Source organism: Fundulus heteroclitus, unplaced genomic scaffold, assembly GCF_011125445.2.
Source record: "Fundulus heteroclitus isolate FHET01 unplaced genomic scaffold, MU-UCD_Fhet_4.1 scaffold_41, whole genome shotgun sequence".
NCBI lineage: Eukaryota > Metazoa > Chordata > Actinopteri > Cyprinodontiformes > Fundulidae > Fundulus > Fundulus heteroclitus.
This window is the reverse complement of record NW_023396824.1, coordinates 541,965-563,705: the sequence shown is the minus strand read 5'-3', so window position 1 is coordinate 563,705 and position 21,741 is coordinate 541,965. Positions and strand designations below refer to the sequence as shown.

Here is a 21,741-nt window from a genome sequence, read left to right as displayed (position 1 = left end):
TGTAGGCGTGAACCCTCCCAGAACATAAATCATGTAGAGAACGTTCTACTAGCAGAACTTAAGTCATGTAGAGGACGTTCTACTAGCAGAACATAAATCATGTAGAGGACGTTCTACTATCAGAACCTCTGGTTCTGCAGAAACCCAGCAGGTAGAACTCCACAGAACAGCAGCTGTAGGTGTGAAGCCTCCCAGAACATAAATCATGTAGAGAACGTTCTGCTAGCAGAACATAAATCATGTAGAGGACCCTCCACTAGCAGAACTTCTGGTTCTACAGAAACCCAGCAGGTAGAACTCCACAGAACAGCAGCTGTAGGTGTGAACCCTCCCAGAACATAAATCATGTAGAGAACGTTCTGCTAGCAGAACTTAAACCATATAGAGAACGTTCTACTAGCAGAACATAAATCATGTAGAGGACGTTCTACTATCAGAACCTCTGGTTCTGCAGAAACCCAGCAGGTAGAACTCCACAGAACAGCAGCTGTAGATGTGAACCCTCCCAGAACATAAATCATGTAGAGAACGTTCTTCTAGCAGAACTTAAACCATATAGAGAACGTTCTACTAGCAGAACCTCTGGTTCTGCAGAAACCCAGCAGGTAGAACTCCACAGAACAGCAGCTGTAGGTGTGAACCCTCCCAGAACATAAATCATGTAGAGAACGTTCTGCTAGCAGAACATAAATCATGTAGAGGACGTTCTACTATCAGAACCTCTGGTTCTGCAGAAACCGAGCAGGTAGAACTCCACAGAACAGCAGCTGTAGATGTGAACCCTCCCAGAACATAAATCATGTAGAGAACGTTCTGCTAGCAGAACTTAAACCATATAGAGAACGTTCTACTAGCAGAACCTCTGGTTCTGCAGAAACCCAGCAGGTAGAACTCCACAGAACAGCAGCTGTAGGCGTGAACCCTCCCAGAACATAAATCATGTAGAGAACGTTCTGCTAGCAGAACTTAAACCATATAGAGAACGTTCTACTAGCAGAACCTCTGGTTCTGCAGAAACCCAGCAGGTAGAACTCCACAGAACAGCAGCTGTAGATGTGAACCCTCCCAGAACATAAATCATGTAGAGAATGTTCTGCTAGCAGAACTTAAACCATATAGAGAACGTTCTACTAGCAGAACCTCTGGTTCTGCAGAAACCCAGCAGGTAGAACTCCACAGAACAGCAGCTGTAGGCGTGAACCCTCCCAGAACTTAAATCATGTAGAGAACGTTCTACTAGCAGAACATAAATCATGTAGAGAACGTTCTACTAGCAGAACATAAATCATGTAGAGGACGTTCTACTATCAGAACCTCTGGTTCTGCAGAAACCCAGCAGGTAGAACTCCACAGAACAGCAGCTGTAGGTGTGAAGCCTCCCAGAACATAAATCATGTAGAGAACGTTCTGCTAGCAGAACATAAATCATGTAGAGGACCCTCCACTAGCAGAACTTCTGGTTCTACAGAAACCCAGCAGGTAGAACTCCACAGAACAGCAGCTGTAGGTGTGAACCCTCCCAGAACATAAATCATGTAGAGAACGTTCTGCTAGCAGAACTTAAACCATATAGAGAACGTTCTACTAGCAGAACATAAATCATGTAGAGGACGTTCTACTATCAGAACCTCTGGTTCTGCAGAAACCCAGCAGGTAGAACTCCACAGAACAGCAGCTGTAGATGTGAACCCTCCCAGAACATAAATCATGTAGAGAACGTTCTGCTAGCAGAACTTAAACCATATAGAGAACGTTCTACTAGCAGAACCTCTGGTTCTGCAGAAACCCAGCAGGTAGAACTCCACAGAACAGCAGCTGTAGGTGTGAACCCTCCCAGAACATAAATCATGTAGAGAACGTTCTGCTAGCAGAACATAAATCATGTAGAGGACGTTCTACTATCAGAACCTCTGGTTCTGCAGAAACCGAGCAGGTAGAACTCCACAGAACAGCAGCTGTAGATGTGAACCCTCCCAGAACATAAATCATGTAGAGAACGTTCTGCTAGCAGAACTTAAACCATATAGAGAACGTTCTACTAGCAGAACCTCTGGTTCTGCAGAAACCCAGCAGGTAGAACTCCACAGAACAGCAGCTGTAGGCGTGAACCCTCCCAGAACATAAATCATGTAGAGAACGTTCTGCTAGCAGAACTTAAACCATATAGAGAACGTTCTACTAGCAGAACCTCTGGTTCTGCAGAAACCCAGCAGGTAGAACTCCACAGAACAGCAGCTGTAGATGTGAACCCTCCCAGAACATAAATCATGTAGAGAACGTTCTGCTAGCAGAACTTAAACCATATAGAGAACGTTCTACTAGCAGAACCTCTGGTTCTGCAGAAACCCAGCAGGTAGAACTCCACAGAACAGCAGCTGTAGGCGTGAACCCTCCCAGAACTTAAATCATGTAGAGAACGTTCTACTAGCAGAACCTCTGGTTCTGCAGAAACCCAGCAGGTAGAACTCCACAGAACAGCAGCTGTAGGCGTGAACCCTCCCAGAACTTAAATCATGTAGAGAACGTTCTACTAGCAGAACATAAACCGTGTAGAGGACGTTCTACTAGCAGAACCTCTGGTTCTGCAGAAACCCAGCAGGTAGAACTCCACAGAACAGCAGCTGTAGATGTGAACCCTCCCAGAACATAAACCATGTAGAGAACGTTCTGCTAGCAGAACTTAAACCATATAGAGGACGTTCTACTATCAGAACTTCTGGTTCTGCAGAAACCCAGCAGGTAGAACTCCACAGAACAGCAGCTGTAGGCGTGAACCCTCCCAGAACTTAAATCATGTAGAGAACGTTCTACTAGCAGAACATAAACCGTGTAGAGGACGTTCTACTAGCAGAACCTCTGGTTCTGCAGAAACCCAGCAGGTAGAACTCCACAGAACAGCAGCTGTAGGTGTGAACCCTCCCAGAACATAAATCATGTAGAGGACGTTCTACTATCAGAACCTCTGGTTCTGCAGAAACCCAGCAGGTAGAACTCCACAGAACAGCAGCTGTAGGTGTGAACCCTCCCAGAACATAAATCATGTAGAGAACGTTCTGCTAGCAGAACATAAATCATGTAGAGGACCCTCCACTAGCAGAACTTCTGGTTCTACAGAAACCCAGCAGGTAGAACTCCACAGAACAGCAGCTGTAGGTGTGAACCCTCCCAGAACATAAATCATGTAGAGAACGTTCTGCTAGCAGAACTTAAACCATATAGAGAACGTTCTACTAGCAGAACATAAATCATGTAGAGGACGTTCTACTATCAGAACCTCTGGTTCTGCAGAAACCCAGCAGGTAGAACTCCACAGAACAGCAGCTGTAGATGTGAACCCTCCCAGAACATAAATCATGTAGAGAACGTTCTGCTAGCAGAACTTAAACCATATAGAGAACGTTCTACTAGCAGAACCTCTGGTTCTGCAGAAACCCAGCAGGTAGAACTCCACAGAACAGCAGCTGTAGGTGTGAACCCTCCCAGAACATAAATCATGTAGAGAACGTTCTGCTAGCAGAACATAAATCATGTAGAGGACGTTCTACTATCAGAACCTCTGGTTCTGCAGAAACCCAGCAGGTAGAACTCCACAGAACAGCAGCTGTAGGCGTGAACCCTCCCAGAACATAAACCATGTAGAGAACGTTCTGCTAGCAGAACTTAAACTATGAAGAGGACCCTCCACTAGCAGAACCTCTGGTTCTGCAGAAACCCAGCAGGTAGAACTCCACAGAACAGCAGCTGTAGGTGTGAACCCTCCCAGAACATAAACCATGTAGAGAACGTTCTGCTAGCAGAACTTAAACCATATAGAGGACGTTCTACTATCAGAACTTCTGGTTCTGCAGAAACCCAGCAGGTAGAACTCCACAGAACAGCAGCTGTAGATGTGAACCCTCCCAGAACATAAATCATGTAGAGAACGTTCTGCTAGCAGAACTTAAACCATATAGAGAACGTTCTACTAGCAGAACCTCTGGTTCTGCAGAAACCCAGCAGGTAGAACTCCACAGAACAGCAGCTGTAGGCGTGAACCCTCCCAGAACATAAACCATGTAGAGAACGTTCTGCTAGCAGAACTTAAACTATGAAGAGGACCCTCCACTAGCAGAACCTCTGGTTCTGCAGAAACCCAGCAGGTAGAACTCCACAGAACAGCAGCTGTAGGCGTGAACCCTCCCAGAACATAAACCATGTAGAGAACGTTCTGCTAGCAGAACTTAAACTATGAAGAGGACCCTCCACTAGCAGAACCTCTGGTTCTGCAGAAACCCAGCAGGTAGAACTCCACAGAACAGCAGCTGTAGATGTGAACCCTCCCAGAACATAAACCATGTAGAGAACGTTCTGCTAGCAGAACTTAAACCATATAGAGGACGTTCTACTATCAGAACTTCTGGTTCTGCAGAAACCCAGCAGGTAGAACTCCACAGAACAGCAGCTGTAGGCGTGAACCCTCCCAGAACTTAAATCATGTAGAGAACGTTCTACTAGCAGAACATAAATCGTGTAGAGGACGTTCTACTAGCAGAACCTCTGGTTCTGCAGAAACCCAGCAGGTAGAACTCCACAGAACAGCAGCTGTAGGTGTGAACCCTCCCAGAACATAAATCATGTAGAGGACGTTCTACTAGCAGAACTTCTGGTTCTGCAGAAACCCAGCAGGTAGAACTCCACAGAACAGCAGCTGTAGGTGTGAACCCTCCCAGAACTTAAATCATGTAGAGAACGTTCTACTAGCAGAACATAAATCGTGTAGAGGACGTTCTACTAGCAGAACCTCTGGTTCTGCAGAAACCCAGCAGGTAGAACTCCACAGAACAGCAGCTGTAGGCGTGAACCCTCCCAGAACATAAATCATGTAGAGAACGTTCTACTAGCAGAACTTAAGTCATGTAGAGGACGTTCTACTAGCAGAACATAAATCATGTAGAGGACGTTCTACTATCAGAACCTCTGGTTCTGCAGAAACCCAGCAGGTAGAACTCCACAGAACAGCAGCTGTAGGTGTGAAGCCTCCCAGAACATAAATCATGTAGAGAACGTTCTGCTAGCAGAACATAAATCATGTAGAGGACCCTCCACTAGCAGAACTTCTGGTTCTACAGAAACCCAGCAGGTAGAACTCCACAGAACAGCAGCTGTAGGTGTGAACCCTCCCAGAACATAAATCATGTAGAGAACGTTCTGCTAGCAGAACTTAAACCATATAGAGAACGTTCTACTAGCAGAACATAAATCATGTAGAGGACGTTCTACTATCAGAACCTCTGGTTCTGCAGAAACCCAGCAGGTAGAACTCCACAGAACAGCAGCTGTAGATGTGAACCCTCCCAGAACATAAATCATGTAGAGAACGTTCTTCTAGCAGAACTTAAACCATATAGAGAACCTTCTACTAGCAGAACCTCTGGTTCTGCAGAAACCCAGCAGGTAGAACTCCACAGAACAGCAGCTGTAGGTGTGAACCCTCCCAGAACATAAATCATGTAGAGAACGTTCTGCTAGCAGAACATAAATCATGTAGAGGACGTTCTACTATCAGAACCTCTGGTTCTGCAGAAACCGAGCAGGTAGAACTCCACAGAACAGCAGCTGTAGATGTGAACCCTCCCAGAACATAAATCATGTAGAGAACGTTCTGCTAGCAGAACTTAAACCATATAGAGAACGTTCTACTAGCAGAACCTCTGGTTCTGCAGAAACCCAGCAGGTAGAACTCCACAGAACAGCAGCTGTAGGCGTGAACCCTCCCAGAACATAAATCATGTAGAGAACGTTCTGCTAGCAGAACTTAAACCATATAGAGAACGTTCTACTAGCAGAACCTCTGGTTCTGCAGAAACCCAGCAGGTAGAACTCCACAGAACAGCAGCTGTAGATGTGAACCCTCCCAGAACATAAATCATGTAGAGAATGTTCTGCTAGCAGAACTTAAACCATATAGAGAACGTTCTACTAGCAGAACCTCTGGTTCTGCAGAAACCCAGCAGGTAGAACTCCACAGAACAGCAGCTGTAGGCGTGAACCCTCCCAGAACTTAAATCATGTAGAGAACGTTCTACTAGCAGAACATAAATCATGTAGAGAACGTTCTACTAGCAGAACATAAATCATGTAGAGGACGTTCTACTATCAGAACCTCTGGTTCTGCAGAAACCCAGCAGGTAGAACTCCACAGAACAGCAGCTGTAGGTGTGAAGCCTCCCAGAACATAAATCATGTAGAGAACGTTCTGCTAGCAGAACATAAATCATGTAGAGGACCCTCCACTAGCAGAACTTCTGGTTCTACAGAAACCCAGCAGGTAGAACTCCACAGAACAGCAGCTGTAGGTGTGAACCCTCCCAGAACATAAATCATGTAGAGAACGTTCTGCTAGCAGAACTTAAACCATATAGAGAACGTTCTACTAGCAGAACATAAATCATGTAGAGGACGTTCTACTATCAGAACCTCTGGTTCTGCAGAAACCCAGCAGGTAGAACTCCACAGAACAGCAGCTGTAGATGTGAACCCTCCCAGAACATAAATCATGTAGAGAACGTTCTGCTAGCAGAACTTAAACCATATAGAGAACGTTCTACTAGCAGAACCTCTGGTTCTGCAGAAACCCAGCAGGTAGAACTCCACAGAACAGCAGCTGTAGGTGTGAACCCTCCCAGAACATAAATCATGTAGAGAACGTTCTGCTAGCAGAACATAAATCATGTAGAGGACGTTCTACTATCAGAACCTCTGGTTCTGCAGAAACCGAGCAGGTAGAACTCCACAGAACAGCAGCTGTAGATGTGAACCCTCCCAGAACATAAATCATGTAGAGAACGTTCTGCTAGCAGAACTTAAACCATATAGAGAACGTTCTACTAGCAGAACCTCTGGTTCTGCAGAAACCCAGCAGGTAGAACTCCACAGAACAGCAGCTGTAGGCGTGAACCCTCCCAGAACATAAATCATGTAGAGAACGTTCTGCTAGCAGAACTTAAACCATATAGAGAACGTTCTACTAGCAGAACCTCTGGTTCTGCAGAAACCCAGCAGGTAGAACTCCACAGAACAGCAGCTGTAGATGTGAACCCTCCCAGAACATAAATCATGTAGAGAACGTTCTGCTAGCAGAACTTAAACCATATAGAGAACGTTCTACTAGCAGAACCTCTGGTTCTGCAGAAACCCAGCAGGTAGAACTCCACAGAACAGCAGCTGTAGGCGTGAACCCTCCCAGAACTTAAATCATGTAGAGAACGTTCTACTAGCAGAACATAAATCATGTAGAGAACGTTCTACTAGCAGAACATAAATCTAGTAGAGGACGTTCCACTAGCAGAACTTCTGGTTCTGCAGAAACCCAGCAGGTAGAACTCCACAGAACAGCAGCTGTAGATGTGAACCCTCCCCGAACATAAATCATGTAGAGAACGTTCTACTAGCAGAACTTAAACCATCTAGAGGACGTTCTACTAGCAGAACCTCTGGTTCTGCAGAAACCCAGCAGGTAGAACTCCACAGAACAGCAGCTGTAGATGTGAACCCTCCCCGAACATAAATCATGTAGAGAACGTTCTACTAGCAGAACTTAAACCATATAGAGGACGTTCTACTAGCAGAACCTCTGGTTCTGCAGAAACCCAGCAGGTAGAACTCCACAGAACAGCAGCTGTAGGTGTGAACCCTCCCAGAACTTAAATCATGTAGAGAACGTTCTACTAGCAGAACCTCTGGTTCTACAGAAACCCAGCAGGTAGAACTCCACAGAACAGCAGCTGTAGGTGTGAACCCTCCCAGAACATAAACCATTTAGAGGACATTCTACTAGCAGAACATAAATCATGTAGAGAACGTTCTACTAGCAGAACTTAAACCATATAGAGGACGTTCTACTAGCAGAACCTCTGGTTCTGCAGAAACCCAGCAGGTAGAACTCCACAGAACAGCAGCTGTAGGTGTGAACCCTCCCAGAACTTAAATCATGTAGAGAACGTTCTACTAGCAGAACCTCTGGTTCTACAGAAACCCAGCAGGTAGAACTCCACAGAACAGCAGCTATAGGTGTGAACCCTCCCAGAACATAAATCATGTAGAGGACGTTCTGCTAGCAGAACTTAAACCATATAGAGGACGTTCTACTATCAGAACCTCTGGTTCTGCAGAAACCCAGCAGGTAGAACTCCACAGAACAGCAGCTGTAGGTGTGAACCCTCCCCGAACATAAATCATGTAGAGAACGTTCTACTAGCAGAACTTAAACCATCTAGAGGACGTTCTACTAGCAGAACCTCTGGTTCTGCAGAAACCCAGCAGGTAGAACTCCACAGAACAGCAGCTGTAGATGTGAACCCTCCCCGAACATAAATCATGTAGAGAACGTTCTACTAGCAGAACTTAAACCATATAGAGGACGTTCTTCTAGCAGAACCTCTGGTTCTGCAGAAACCCAGCAGGTAGAACTCCACAGAACAGCAGCTGTAGGTGTGAACCCTCCCAGAACTTAAATCATGTAGAGAACGTTCTACTAGCAGAACCTCTGGTTCTACAGAAACCCAGCAGGTAGAACTCCACAGAACAGCAGCTGTAGGTGTGAACCCTCCCAGAACATAAACCATTTAGAGGACATTCTACTAGCAGAACATAAATCATGTAGAGAACGTTCTACTAGCAGAACTTAAACCATATAGAGGACGTTCTACTAGCAGAACCTCTGGTTCTGCAGAAACCCAGCAGGTAGAACTCCACAGAACAGCAGCTGTAGGTGTGAACCCTCCCAGAACTTAAATCATGTAGAGAACGTTCTACTAGCAGAACCTCTGGTTCTACAGAAACCCAGCAGGTAGAACTCCACAGAACAGCAGCTATAGGTGTGAACCCTCCCAGAACATAAATCATGTAGAGGACGTTCTGCTAGCAGAACTTAAACCATATAGAGGACGTTCTACTATCAGAACCTCTGGTTCTGCAGAAACCCAGCAGGTAGAACTCCACAGAACAGCAGCTGTAGGTGTGAACCCTCCCAGAACATAAATCATTTAGAGGACGTTCTACTAGCAGAACATAAATCATGTAGAGAACGTTCTACTAGCAGAACTTCTGGTTCTGCAGAAACCCAGCAGGTAGAACTCCACAGAACAGCAGCTGTAGGTGTGAACCCTCCCCGGCCTGCTGCTGCTAACTGGTTCCAGACCTGCAGACGTCATGTTCTCACCCAGCGGCCCCCTCGGTTCTGGTGGAACGGCCCGGCTGAGAACTGTGTGGGGGTGCAGGAGCAGCTGCAGCACTTCAACCCACAACGTTCTCCGTCTGAGCTCAGAGCGCCACCGCAGTACGTCTGAGAAGAACCCGACACCTGCAGCAGAACCCGACACCAGAGTGAGATCCAGAAATGACTCAGCTGGACGTTCTGCTGCATCAGAACTTCCTGAGTAACGGTTCTGGTTCTCAGGGACTGAGGCGGTACCGCTGCTCCGTCACAGCAGGGACCCAGAACCCAGAAACTTTTATTAGAACCGACTGGTTATAAACATCCATCTGGATTTTACAGCTGCAGAGTAAAGAATGTCCCGTTTTCTCCAGCCAGCAGTTTATTTCTTTTTATTTCTCTCATAATGAATCATCTCTAAACAAGCAGCCTCTGCTCTCACTAAGAAACCAGCTGACAGCTCCTCTGTGGGCCTAAAACTGAAATCCTGACCTAAAACAGGAGCCAGATAACATTAGTGGTGAGCAACAGGCTTCCTGCACCAACGTCTAAGGGGGGGGGGGGGGGGGGGGGGGGGATCAGTGACAAAACCTGAGACATGAATTATGTAACAAACCTTTTAACCACCTGTTCATCCATTCATTCATGAGAATAACTCCAAATGTCAGTGAGCCTAATTAATGAATATAACTAATGAATCTAATTTACTAATCTAATTTACTAATCTAATTTACTAATCTAATTAACTAATCTAATTTACTAATCTAATTTACTAATCTAATTAACTAATCTAATTTACTAATCTAATTTACTAATCTAATTAACTAATCTAATTAACTAATCTAATTTACTAATCTAATTTACTAATCTAATTAACTAATCTAATTAACTAATCTAATTTACTAATCTAATTAACTAATCTAATTAACTAATCTAATTACTCAGGGACTCTATCAGACATTAAAGCGGCCATATTGAATTTCCAGAAAGAGACGTTCTCTAAAACAGAAACTCTAATTTCACTTTAAAAGCATCAAAGTCTAAAGATATGAATAATAGACGGCATGTTTCTAAAAGCTTTTTAAAATGCCCTCCTCATCTGTAAATTTATTAAACTTTAAATAAATGAAGGATTAGTTCCCAGCAGTAGTCAGACGAGTTATTAAATCAGGTGAAAAAGGAAAATAAGCGGTTATAAACCTATAATAATCTATATATTCAGATTTTATACCGGTCCCAGAGCAGCTGGGAGAGCAGGCTGTAAAGCATTTAGTAAAACCACCTTAGGTCAGAAGGCTTTTTTATTTTCAGCATTTCTAAGCATCATTAGAACTGAGGGACGTTACGTCACTAAACGTTCTGATGCAGCTGATCACAATATTCTCCTAGAACAGGGGTGTGAAACTTATTCTGGTTGAGGGGCCGCATTCAGCTTAATCTGATCTCAAAAGGGCCACACGAGTAAACTCATTGCAAGATTAAATAGAACTAATAAATGTGGACTTGTTGATTTTTATATTAAATTAATTTAACTTTTACACAATACAGTGGGGCAAAAAAGTATTTAGTCAGCCACCAATTGTGCAAGTTCTCCCACTTAAAAAGATGAGAGAGGCCTGTAATTTTCATCATAGATATACCTCAACTATGAGAGACAAAAGGAGAAAGAGAAATCCAGAAAATCACATTGTCTGATTTTTAAAGAATTTATTTGCAAAATATGGTGGAAAAAAGTATTTGGTCAGATACAAACAAGATTTCTGGCTCTCACAGACCTGTAAATTATTCTGTAAGAGGCTCCTCTGTCGTCCACTCATTACCTGTATTAATGGCACCTGTTTGAAGCCGTTATCAGTATAAAAGACACCTGTCCACAACCTCAAACAGTCTCACTCTAAACTCCACCAAGGCCAAAACTAAAGAGCTGTCACAGGACACCCGAAACAAAATGATAGACCTGCACCAGGCTGGGAAGAATCTGCAGTAGGTAAACAGCTTGGTGTGAAGAAATCAACTGTGGGATCAATTATTAGAAAATAGAAGACATGTAAGACCACTGATAATCTCCCTCGATCTGGGGTTCCACACAAGATCTCACCCCGTGGGGTCAAAATGACCATAAGAACGGTGAGCAGAAATCCCAGAACCACACGGGGGAACCTAGTGACTGACCTGCAGAGAGCTGGGACCAAAGTAACAAAGGCTACCATCAGTAACTCTACACCACCAGGGACTCATCCTGCAGTGCCAGACGTGTCCCCCTGCTTAAGACAGGACATGTCAAGGCCCGACTCATGTTTTCTAGAGAGCATCTGGATGATCCAGAAGATGACTGGGAGAATATCATAAGGTCAGATGAAACCAAAATAGAACTTTTTGGTAAAAACTCTACTTGTCGTGTTTGGAGGAGAGAAAACGCTGAGTTGCATCCAAAGAACACCAAACCTACTGTGAAGCATGGAGGTGGAAACATCATGATGCTTTGGGGCTGTTTTTCTGCTAAGGGACCAGGACGACTGTTACGTGTAAAGGAAAGAATGAATGGGGCCATGTATCGTCAAATTTTGAGTGAAAACCTCCTTCCATCAGCAAATGGAAGAAGAAACGTGGGTCTTTCAGCATGACAATGTTCCCAAACACACCGCCTGGGTAACGAAGGAGTGGCTTCCTAAGAAACATTTCAAGGTCCTGGAGTGGCCTAGCCAGTCTCCAGATCTCAACCCCATAGAGAATCTCTGGAGGGAGTTGAAAGTCCGTGTTGCCCAGCAACAGCCCCAGAACATCACTGCTATAGAGGAGATCTGCATGGAGGAATGGGCCAAAATACCAGCAACAGTGTGAGACAACTGTAGAGGCATGGATGTGTTTAGCACTGGTCACAGGAGGGAGTCAGTGTGTTTGGATATATGTCTGTGTGTCTGTCTGTCTGTGTGTGTGTGTGTGTGTGTGTGTGTGTGTGTGTGTGTGTGTGTGTGTGTGTGTGTGTGTGTGTGTGTGTGTGTGTCTGCGTGTGGATGATGGCCTGATAATGATCACCTGTGTCTGCCCATGGAGTTTTGTCTTTTGTTTGTGACAGAGAGGGTTGACATATGGGCCGATATTTTCTGTTGACCGCAAAGTAACAACTCAATAACCAAAGTATTTTTCCAGTCAATATACAAACTTGTCAAAGTGTATTATGCAAGAAGAAGAAAAATAAACACCTTTCAACCAGTATTGGAGCCAAGTTTCCTCCTTCAGTCAGCGAGTCAGACAACTATGTCCTTCCCTCAGTGACTGACCTAGTTTGCGGTAGTCACCTTACAACAACCTTGTAAAGATTTACAGAAAACATTTTGTCAGTGCCAACAAAGGGTATAACAAAGTATTGAGATGAACTTTTGTTATTGACCAAATACTTTTTTTTCCATCATATTTTGCAAATAAATTCTTTAAAAATCAGACAATGTGATTTTCTGGATTCTTCTTTCTCCTTTTGTCTCTCATAGTTGAGGTATATCTATGATGAAAGTTACAGGCCTCTTTCATATTTTTAAGTGGGAGAACTTGCACAATTGGTGGCTGACTAAATACTTTTTTGCCCCACTGTATATTATGAATACCCTCAGCGTTTTTAAGAAAAGTATGAACAATTTCAACAATACTTTTACTCCTTTAAACATTTACTTGTGCATTATGCATAAGAACTGATCACAGTGATTATACAATGTTAAAAAACATTTATTCACATTTTTTGGAAATTAAAAACACTGTCCTGCATGACAAAATACATCAAACAGATAAACATTAAGAAATTATTTAAAATCAATTTTCCACATCTGAAGCTCAGTGCTACCATCTGCTGATTAAAACACAGCGCCCCTCGTGGACAATATAGGAACTGCAGATTTTCAATTAAACTAAGTACATTACATGTTTTTTTCAATAATTATTTTTATCATTCTCTTCCTTTTATCTCCTTTTTCTTTCACCTTTTGTTTTTTTTCTTCTTGTTCTTCCTTTCCTCTCCTACTTTCCCATTGTAGTGTCCATATCATTTGAGATATTCCCCGCATGAATCATAATAAAACTATTCACATTCATAAATCAAGCGGAGCACTATGGCAAAAGCAGTACTGCTCCACTTGTGAAAGTCAAATTTGATGAGCTCTTTTTGGCATTAAGACAATAACATTGTTATTGCCACATTGCCAGACAGGACACTGGAAAAAAAAAGATTTTTTTTTAATAATGATAATGCATTTAGCCACTGGGCCGTATGTTTGACACCCCTGTCCTAGAGAGACCTTTCTACATACTGTAGGGATTAAGGGAATTAGGCATTAGGTTTAAACCTGATCTGACAGATTCCAGTTTGTTCATGTTAATAATAAATCTTCACACTCTGCTGCTGGGAGGCTCCATGTTCCTCCAGGAGGATTTAACTCTGCAGCTCAGTGACTGGATGAAAGCTGCTGGTTTCCAGAGAAAACCTGTTAACCTGAACTGACCCTAATAAAAGAGTCAGGACCTGGTCACTTGGTGCTATTTAAATAAAATGAATTTAAATTGACAGAACAGCATGAAGACCCAGCAGAACCATGTGAGGTTCTGAGGAGTGAGCCAGAACCTCTGAAACAGGTTTTACTCCTTCCCTCCGTGATGCTGAAGGCCTGAACATCATCAGCCTCTGGTTCCTCCACCCCCCTGGTTTCATTCAGACTAACCAGAAGAGCGTAGCTTCCTGTCACACCCACAGGAAACATCCTCTTCCTTTTCCGTCCACGTTTTCACAGAGGAACGTCTGAAATGTCAGACTGGAATAAACAACATTTTCATGCCTTTATTGATGCCTTTAAGGCGTTTATTGGTGCTATATAAGTAATCTGATTTGATTTGATCAAAATAAACATAGAGCCAGGGTTCCATTCCAGGCTAATGGTGACTTTTCTACATATTTACATGATGAGGTTTTTAATAAATGCATCATTAATTCACATCTAATAGTGGATAAGATAAATAATGATAAAACAGTCTGGTGACTCCGTGTCACAGTCGCCTTTAAAACCAGGAAAAGACGACATTTAGGCCTCTGCTGCATCATAAGATAATCAGAAGATCTCAGACTACGTCTAGTCCTAAATCACAATGTCAACATGTTATTGCCCCGCCCTTCACATAACAATGACTCTTCTTTCATTTTAAAATGAGTCGTTATAATGTACATAATGTCTGGAGCGTGTAACGGAAATAATTTCCCTCTGGGATCATTTAAGTATTTCTGCTTCAGTTTCTACGGGGAAACTGAATTTAGCTCAGTATCAGTCATACTGTTATCATTTCATCGCCTTTCAGATGCATTTCTTTCATTTCTAAAACAGCTCAGACTCAAAGGAGTTTTTTTTTTTTAACATCCGTCCTTTGTGTCAGCAGTGAGATAAAAGCTGCATCGTTACGTCTGCAGACTGACTGGCAGATTTAACTGATGATGTTAGAACAGAGTTCCTGCTTAGATAAGCAGGTCAATCCTAAAGCAATCTCTACTAGTTATATGTCTTAATGTTTAATGTAGGACAATGCTCCTGATTAAATACTGATTTTATGACGGCCACAAGCCAAACATGTGGGAGATGTACGCCCCTACCTGCTTCATCAGGGTTCTCACATCCTGGTGTGTGTGTGGTGTTGGACCCAGCCATGACGGGGAACCCGGAGTTAAACAGGCCACACACTGCTGAAAACTCCAAATCCCAGAACGCCCCATTTTAACCCATTTCAGCGCCCAGTCATCGTTAAGTCTGCGGACTGACTGGCAGATTTAACGTTCCACAGATCAAACTTTACCCAGGAATGAACCCACAGTGAGCATAGCACAGCTGTGTTGACAGGACGTTTCACCTTTTCCTCTGTGGTGTTCCTCAGAGAGGTCTACACTTTAATTTAACGCTAATGCATCTTTAATTTAACTGGAAGATCCTGAATCTCTCAGTGAACCGAGCAGATAGTGAGACGCCACAGCGCTCCAGAGAGCCGGCCTGTTGTGTCCCAAAGCCCACGTGTCCCTGCACCGACCCCGGCTGAGATCTGAAGAGGCTGAGCTGTGCTCCACTGATCTGTGGAGAACAACAATAAGAAAAGAGATCTCTCTTTTCCTCTATACACCTATAAGCTGATATATTGTGCCTGGGCAGAACATAGTAGGAACAGGTTTAGTTATTATGTACTCCAGAGGAAGTCTGAACTGAGCTGAATATTTTTGGTGTGATAAATAAAAATAAATAAATGACTTTTGATTTGTTTTGGTGAGAAACGAGCTGCACCGACCAGCTGAGTTTAGAAATTTTTAAACTTTCCTCCTCCTCACTCCTTTGTACTCCTCACCAGGTTCTGGTTCCTGAACATTCAGCTTTTATCTCAAGTTCTCCATCATTTCTGCTGAAACTGATCTTCATTTGTTCATTTCTGGAGCTGCTGACGCTCAGAGGAACCAGTGCGTCACAGATCTCTGCTCTGTGAACGCACTCAAACGTACCTTGATTTATCTTGTGGAGGAACTGCAGCACTCAGATCATTCTACATCCTGGACAGTTCATCACTGAACTCATGAATCAGGAGGTTATACATCTCTAAATGATAAAACATCATTTATTAACATGTTTTTTTTATTCTGCTTTGCAAAGTGACATGATTGCTTGAATCCTAATTAGTTTTAAATCTAGTTTGACTTCATCTTGAATTCCCCAAACCTAAACCTGCTTTCAGTTTTACTTTTGTGTTCCTTTTTAAATCAGTTTTGTTTTTACTGCTTTAATCTGCGGTTTTATTATTATTGCCTTTGGCACAAGGTTTGATGTTATGCATGGACTCCTGTGTGTTTAAAAAAAACAAACTTTCACTTTCACTTTCACTTTAACATTTATATAGAGCCACTGCAGTCGCTGTTCCCCTCCCTCTTACAGCTGCTGGTTCTCAGCCCTCTGAGCTTCAATTTTATTTATTTTATTAATCATGGATAACTACAGCTGCTTTCTGATTTTATCTTTAATTTATTTGACTAAAGGTGAGTGAGACCTAAAACCTTCTACATTTTTATTTTCTAACATGCTGATCTGTTCTCTCCTTACTACAAACGGTCTTGTCCTTCATGTTCCTGTGGTTGTTCTGGGCTGAGAGGCGTTGGTTAGCCGGATGTTTTTATGTTACAGGTTAAAGATCAAACAGCTGAAAACACAGTTAAATGTTTTAACCGTTTATTTCTGTTCATCACGATGAAGCCAGACAGAAACTACCAGCGGTAAACTTGTTCTGAAGGTTCTAGCTGCTGAGGTCCACTGCTGTCGCAGGGAGACGCTCACTGGAGCTGAAGGAAAGTTTAGTGGAAGGAAAAAGTGCCGCAGAAACTGGCTTACAGCAGCAGGGTGAGTGGTTCTGAGAGTTTGGTGGAGAGTCAGAAGGTTTGGACTCCAGGTCAGAACCTCTGGAGCTACGTCACAGTAACGGAACCAGAACCTGACCCCAAACGTCACATTCCTCGTCTTAAAGGACTCCAGAACCAGAGATGACCGCCATCGGGTTTAAGTAGAAGCTGGTGCTCAGAGGTCCAAAGTGAGATGTGGGAACCGGTAGAGAAGCTGATACTCCATCAGACACGCTGTCTCGTTTGAGAAGGTCTATTAATAATGGACCCGAGACCAGAACCTCTGCTGTGGAGACCAGAGGAACCGGGTCAGACCAGAACCTCTGCTGTGGAGACCAGAGGAACCGGGTCAGACCAGAACCTCTGCTGTGGAGACCAGAGGAACCGAGTCAGACCAGAGGAACCGGGTCAGACCAGAGGAACCGGGTCAGACCAGAGGAACCGGGTCAGACCAGAACCTCTGCTGTGGAGACCAGAGGAACCGAGTCAGACCAGAGGAACCGGGTCAGACCAGAGGAACCGAGTCAGACCAGAGGAACCGGGTCAGACCAGAACCTCTGCTGTGGAGACCAGAGGAACCGAGTCAGACCAGAGGAACCGGGTCAGACCAGAGGAACCGAGTCAGACCAGAGGAACCGGGTCAGACCAGAACCTCTGCTGTGGAGACCAGAGGAACCGGGTCAGACCAGAGGAACCGGGTCAGACCAGAACCTCTGCTGTGGAGACCAGAGGAACCGGGTCAGACCAGAGGAACCGAGTCAGACCAGAGGAACCGGGTCAGACCAGAGGAACCGGGTCAGACCAGAACTCTTTCCAGATGGAAGGAGCTTCATTTCATTTGGAGATCAAGGTCCAGAGTCTGGAGGGAGAGAGGAGACCAGATCAGGTTGAATGAGGTTCCCTTCTGGTTCTGGTCCTGAGGTTCCCCGTTTTCTGAGGTCAAAGGTCAGCACCAGCGTCTTCCAGGACGTTCTAGACTTCCTCTGCTGACCATCTGCATGGAGATGCTGGCTTTAGGTTCCAGCAGGTCTCGGTACCGGTCCGTGCTGCCATAGGGACCAACGGCTGGTCCAGTGACCGTGGTGCTCCTGGCCACAAACGGGTCGGACCAGAACCCCGTAGAGAATCTATGTGTTGTCTAGAGGAAGACGAGAGACACCAGAACCAACGATGAAGACGAGCTGGAGGCCGGTCTTAGGGATTCATTGCTTCATCCAAACTAATTCAATGAAGCGGTTCTGTTGTGGTTGACCAGAACCTCTCGGGTCAGAACAGCTGGTTTAGTGCTGTGATGCTGGGTTTTACCCGGGTCATGTGACCCGTACCGTTCTACATGTGATGTTCCCTTGCTGTCTGTCCCATGACGGTTCCACCAGACGGGCGGAGTCCTGGTTCTGGTTCTGCCGGTCCGGTTGCAGCAGACGGTGTTGTTCTGCGTGGCGTCTGTAGTCTGACGGTTCTCCTGCCTCCAGGCCTGCAGCAGGTCCTGGTCCTGGTTCTGGTTCTGCTGGTCCTGGTTCTGGTTCTGGTTCTGCCGGTCCGGTTGCATCAGACGGTGGTGTTCTGCGTAGCGTCTGTATTCTGACGGTTCTGCTGCCTCCAGGCCTGCAGCAGGTCCTGGTCCTGGTTCTGGTTCTGCTGGTCCTGGTTCTGGTTCTGGTTCTGCCGGTCCAGTTGCATCAGACGGTGGTGTTCTGCGTAGCGTCTGTAGTCTGATGGTTCTGCTGCCTCCAGGCCTGCAGCAGGTCCTGGTCCTGGTTCTGGTTCTGCTGGTCCTGGTTCTGGTTCTGGTTCTGCCGGTCCGGTTGCATCAGACGGTGGTGTTCTGCGTAGCGTCTGTATTCTGACGGTTCTGCTGCCTCCAGGCCTGCAGCAGGTTCTGGTCCTGGTTCTGGTTCTGCTGGTCCTGGTTCTGGTTCTGCCGGTCCAGTTGCAGCAGACGGTGGTGTTCTGCGTAGCGTCTGTAGTCTGACGGTTCTCCTGCCTCCAGGCCTGCAGCAGGTTCTGGTCCTGGTCCTGGTTCTGGTCCTGGTTCTGCCGGTCCGGTTGCATCAGACTGTGGTGTTCTGCATAGCGTCTGTAGTCTGACGGTTCTCCTGCCTCCAGGCCTGCAGCAGGTCCTGGTTCTGGTTCTGCTGCTGCCGGTCCTGGTTCTGGTTCTGCCGGTCCGGTTGCATCAGACTGTGGTGTTCTGCGTAGCGTCTGTATTCTGATGGTTCTCCTGCCTCCAGGTCTGCAGCAGGTACTGGTCCTGGTTCTGGTTCTGCTGGTCCGGTTGCAGCAGACGGAGGAGTTCTGCGTAGCGTCTGTAGTCTGACGGTTCTCCTGCCTCCAGGCCTGCAGCAGGTCCTGGTCCTGGTTCTGGTTCTGCTGGTCCTGGTTCTGGTTCTGCCGGTCCGGTTGCAGCAGACGGTGTTCTGCGTAGCGTCTGTAGTCTGACGGTTCTCCTGCCTCCAGGCCTGCAGCAGGTCCTGGTTCTGGTTCTGCCGGTCCGGTTGCAGCAGACGGAGGAGTTCTGCGTAGCGTCTGTAGTCTGACGGTTCTCCTGCCTCCAGGCCTGCAGCAGGTCCTGGTCCTGGTTCTGGTTCTGCTGGTCCTGGTTCTGGTTCTGCCGGTCCGGTTGCAGCAGACGGTGTTCTGCGTAGCGTCTGTAGTCTGACGGTTCTCCTGCCTCCAGGCCTGCAGCAGGTCCTGGTTCTGGTTCTGCCGGTCCGGTTGCATCAGACGGTGGTGTTCTGCATAGCGTCTGTAATCTGACGGTTCTCCTGCCTCCAGGCCTGCAGCAGGTTCTGGTCCTGGTTCTGGTTCTGGTTCTGCCGGTCCGGTTGCAGCAGACGGAGGAGTTCTGCGTAGCGTCTGTAGTCTGACGGTTCTCCTGCCTCCAGGCCTGCAGCAGGTCCTGGTCCTGGTCCTGGTTCTGGTTCTGGTGCTGCCGGTCCTGGTTCTGGTCCTGGTTCTGGTTCTGCCGGTCCGGTTGCAGCAGACGGTGGTGTTCTGCGTAGCGTCTGTAGTCTGACGGTTCTGCTGCCTCCAGGCCTGCAGCAGGTTCTGGTGGCGCCGAGGCAGGACGTGACCCTGGCGTGTCGGACCGGCGCCGTTCAGAACATCTCGGTTCTGAAGTGGAGCAGACCGGACCTGGACGCCCACGGCTACGTCTACTTCTACAGGAACAGGCGCTGCTTCCAGAGCTACCAGCACCCGCGGTTCCACGGCCGCGTGGCGCTGCGGGACGCCGCCATGACGGACGGAGACGCCTCGCTGGTCCTGAGGAACGCCACCCAGGAGGATGCTGGGATATATGAGTGTCACCTGCAGGTCAGGGGGCCGGCGGACGGTGGAAGGTCAGAGGTCAGCCGCTTCATCAACCTGACGGTGGCAGAGCCCGGTGAGTTCTGGGCTCAGGAGGTTCTGGTCCCGTCTGAGGGGTTCTCATCTGACCCGGGTTCTGTTCTCTGCAGTGAGGAACGCCGTGAGGAACCGCCTGGTGCAGCCAGAGGAGGACGGGGACGAAGCAGCGGGGGGGAACTCTGCTACTGTAGTTGCTGTGGTTGCTGCTTTAGTTGCTGCAGCTCTAGTTGTTGCTGTATTTGTTGTTGCTGTTGATCGTTTTAGGAAAAATAACTTAAGGAGTAAAACAGCAGCAGAGTTCAACCGTTCAATTCAGTTTAATCCAGTTTTATGTCTATAGAACCAATTCATGAAACATGTCGGCACTTTAACGAGTCAAATTCAATCAGATTATACAGATGAATTATAGAAATTTCTTCCCCATATTTAAGGTTAAAACTCATGCAGAGGATTTATTTAATATGTCGACTTTAAGGCAGCTCACAGACTCAGAACCAGAACTCTGTCTCCATCCTGCTGCACTGAGCACTTTGTAATTTATTCCTGCATGAATGTGAATGTGTGAGGACAAAAATGTGTTTTATTCTCCTTGTCATCAGCAAACTACCTCCATCAATGTTCCTCAGCAGCCGTGATGTTTTCTATAAAAGCTTCTGTTCCTGTGGAGAACGTTTCTAAATGTGTTCTGCGCTGAAAGGGACTCTGCTGATGAAGCAAACTTTCCTCCAGTCACAGAAGATTCATTCATCTTGGATTTTTCTACAGGACTAAAACAATAAAAGCGTGACAAACTGTTAAATATGTGTAAATCTTGTCCCTCAGCAGCTCCTGAAGCAATCAGTGATTCTACATCTATAACTGAAGCTGGTTTACCAGAGCGGAACAGAAACCAGACTGATGGTGCTGAACGCTGGGGGACTTCTCAGAAACCACATTATTGTCTGAAACAAAAGTGAAACAGCAGCTGGATGACCTGCTAAAATCCCCTGGTTGGTCAAAGTGAAAGAGAAACTAAAGCGTCTGGCTCAGGTTTTTACTGGACTGGTTAGCCTCTGAGCTCTGAAACATTTAGAAAACATCCAGAGATCTGGAATCACTTTCACTTTATCTGGGTTTTCTCCTAAGTTTTCAGCTCAGAACTGAACCAGAACTGCAAGTAAAACCCAGTAAGCTGGTACTTCCCACAGGTTTCTGTCATTGTTTGGGTTTCTGCTTGACTCTCAAACATTTACATTCTGCATCACTGGTGTATGGTATAAGTAAGCACACCCTGAGTCTAACTCCACATATCTAGCAGATAAAGCTGGTTCTGATTCAGAGTTGCTCTAAAACAGACTCAGCCCTTGGCTCGTACCGTCTTCCTGAGCCTCACCGCGCTGAGTGCGCTCCCAGAAGTCAGTGAACCCTGCGACCTTTAACCTCAATGTGCAGTACACAGCAGCTCCTGTAGGATTACTATCTAGTGATTTGATCGTTTGTTGTGGCTTTCATTTGGCTAAAACAAAATGAGCATCACTTTGGTTCTGCCTCCTGGTTAAGGTTCTGGACCAACCAGCTGAATATTATCAGGTCAGAAACCTGAAATATTAACATTAGTTCTACTCTGACAGCATGGTGGGAGTTCCTTAAATGACGAAGTCATCACTCATCCCATGCACTCGGAATAATCCTGACATCCTACAAAATAAATAAATAAACGATAAAGTTTCCGTACAATAAAGGTATTGAACACCTGGAACATTTATTTTATGGAACCGGGTGTATCACATTTGATAGATTAAACAATATAAAAAATATATTATTA

General features: G+C 45.6%; 2 protein-coding genes across 3 annotated transcripts in view; one reads left to right on the top strand and one right to left on the bottom strand.

Moving 5' to 3' along the window:
- LOC118560255 (protein NLRC3-like) overlaps nucleotides 1-21,741 on the top strand; it is a 943,592-nt gene that overhangs the window by 531,776 nt on the left and 390,075 nt on the right. The gene's annotated exons all lie outside the window — the stretch shown is intronic.
- Nucleotides 1-21,741, bottom strand: part of LOC105923007 (zinc finger protein 239) — a 46,695-nt gene that overhangs the window by 15,473 nt on the left and 9,481 nt on the right. The gene's annotated exons all lie outside the window — the stretch shown is intronic.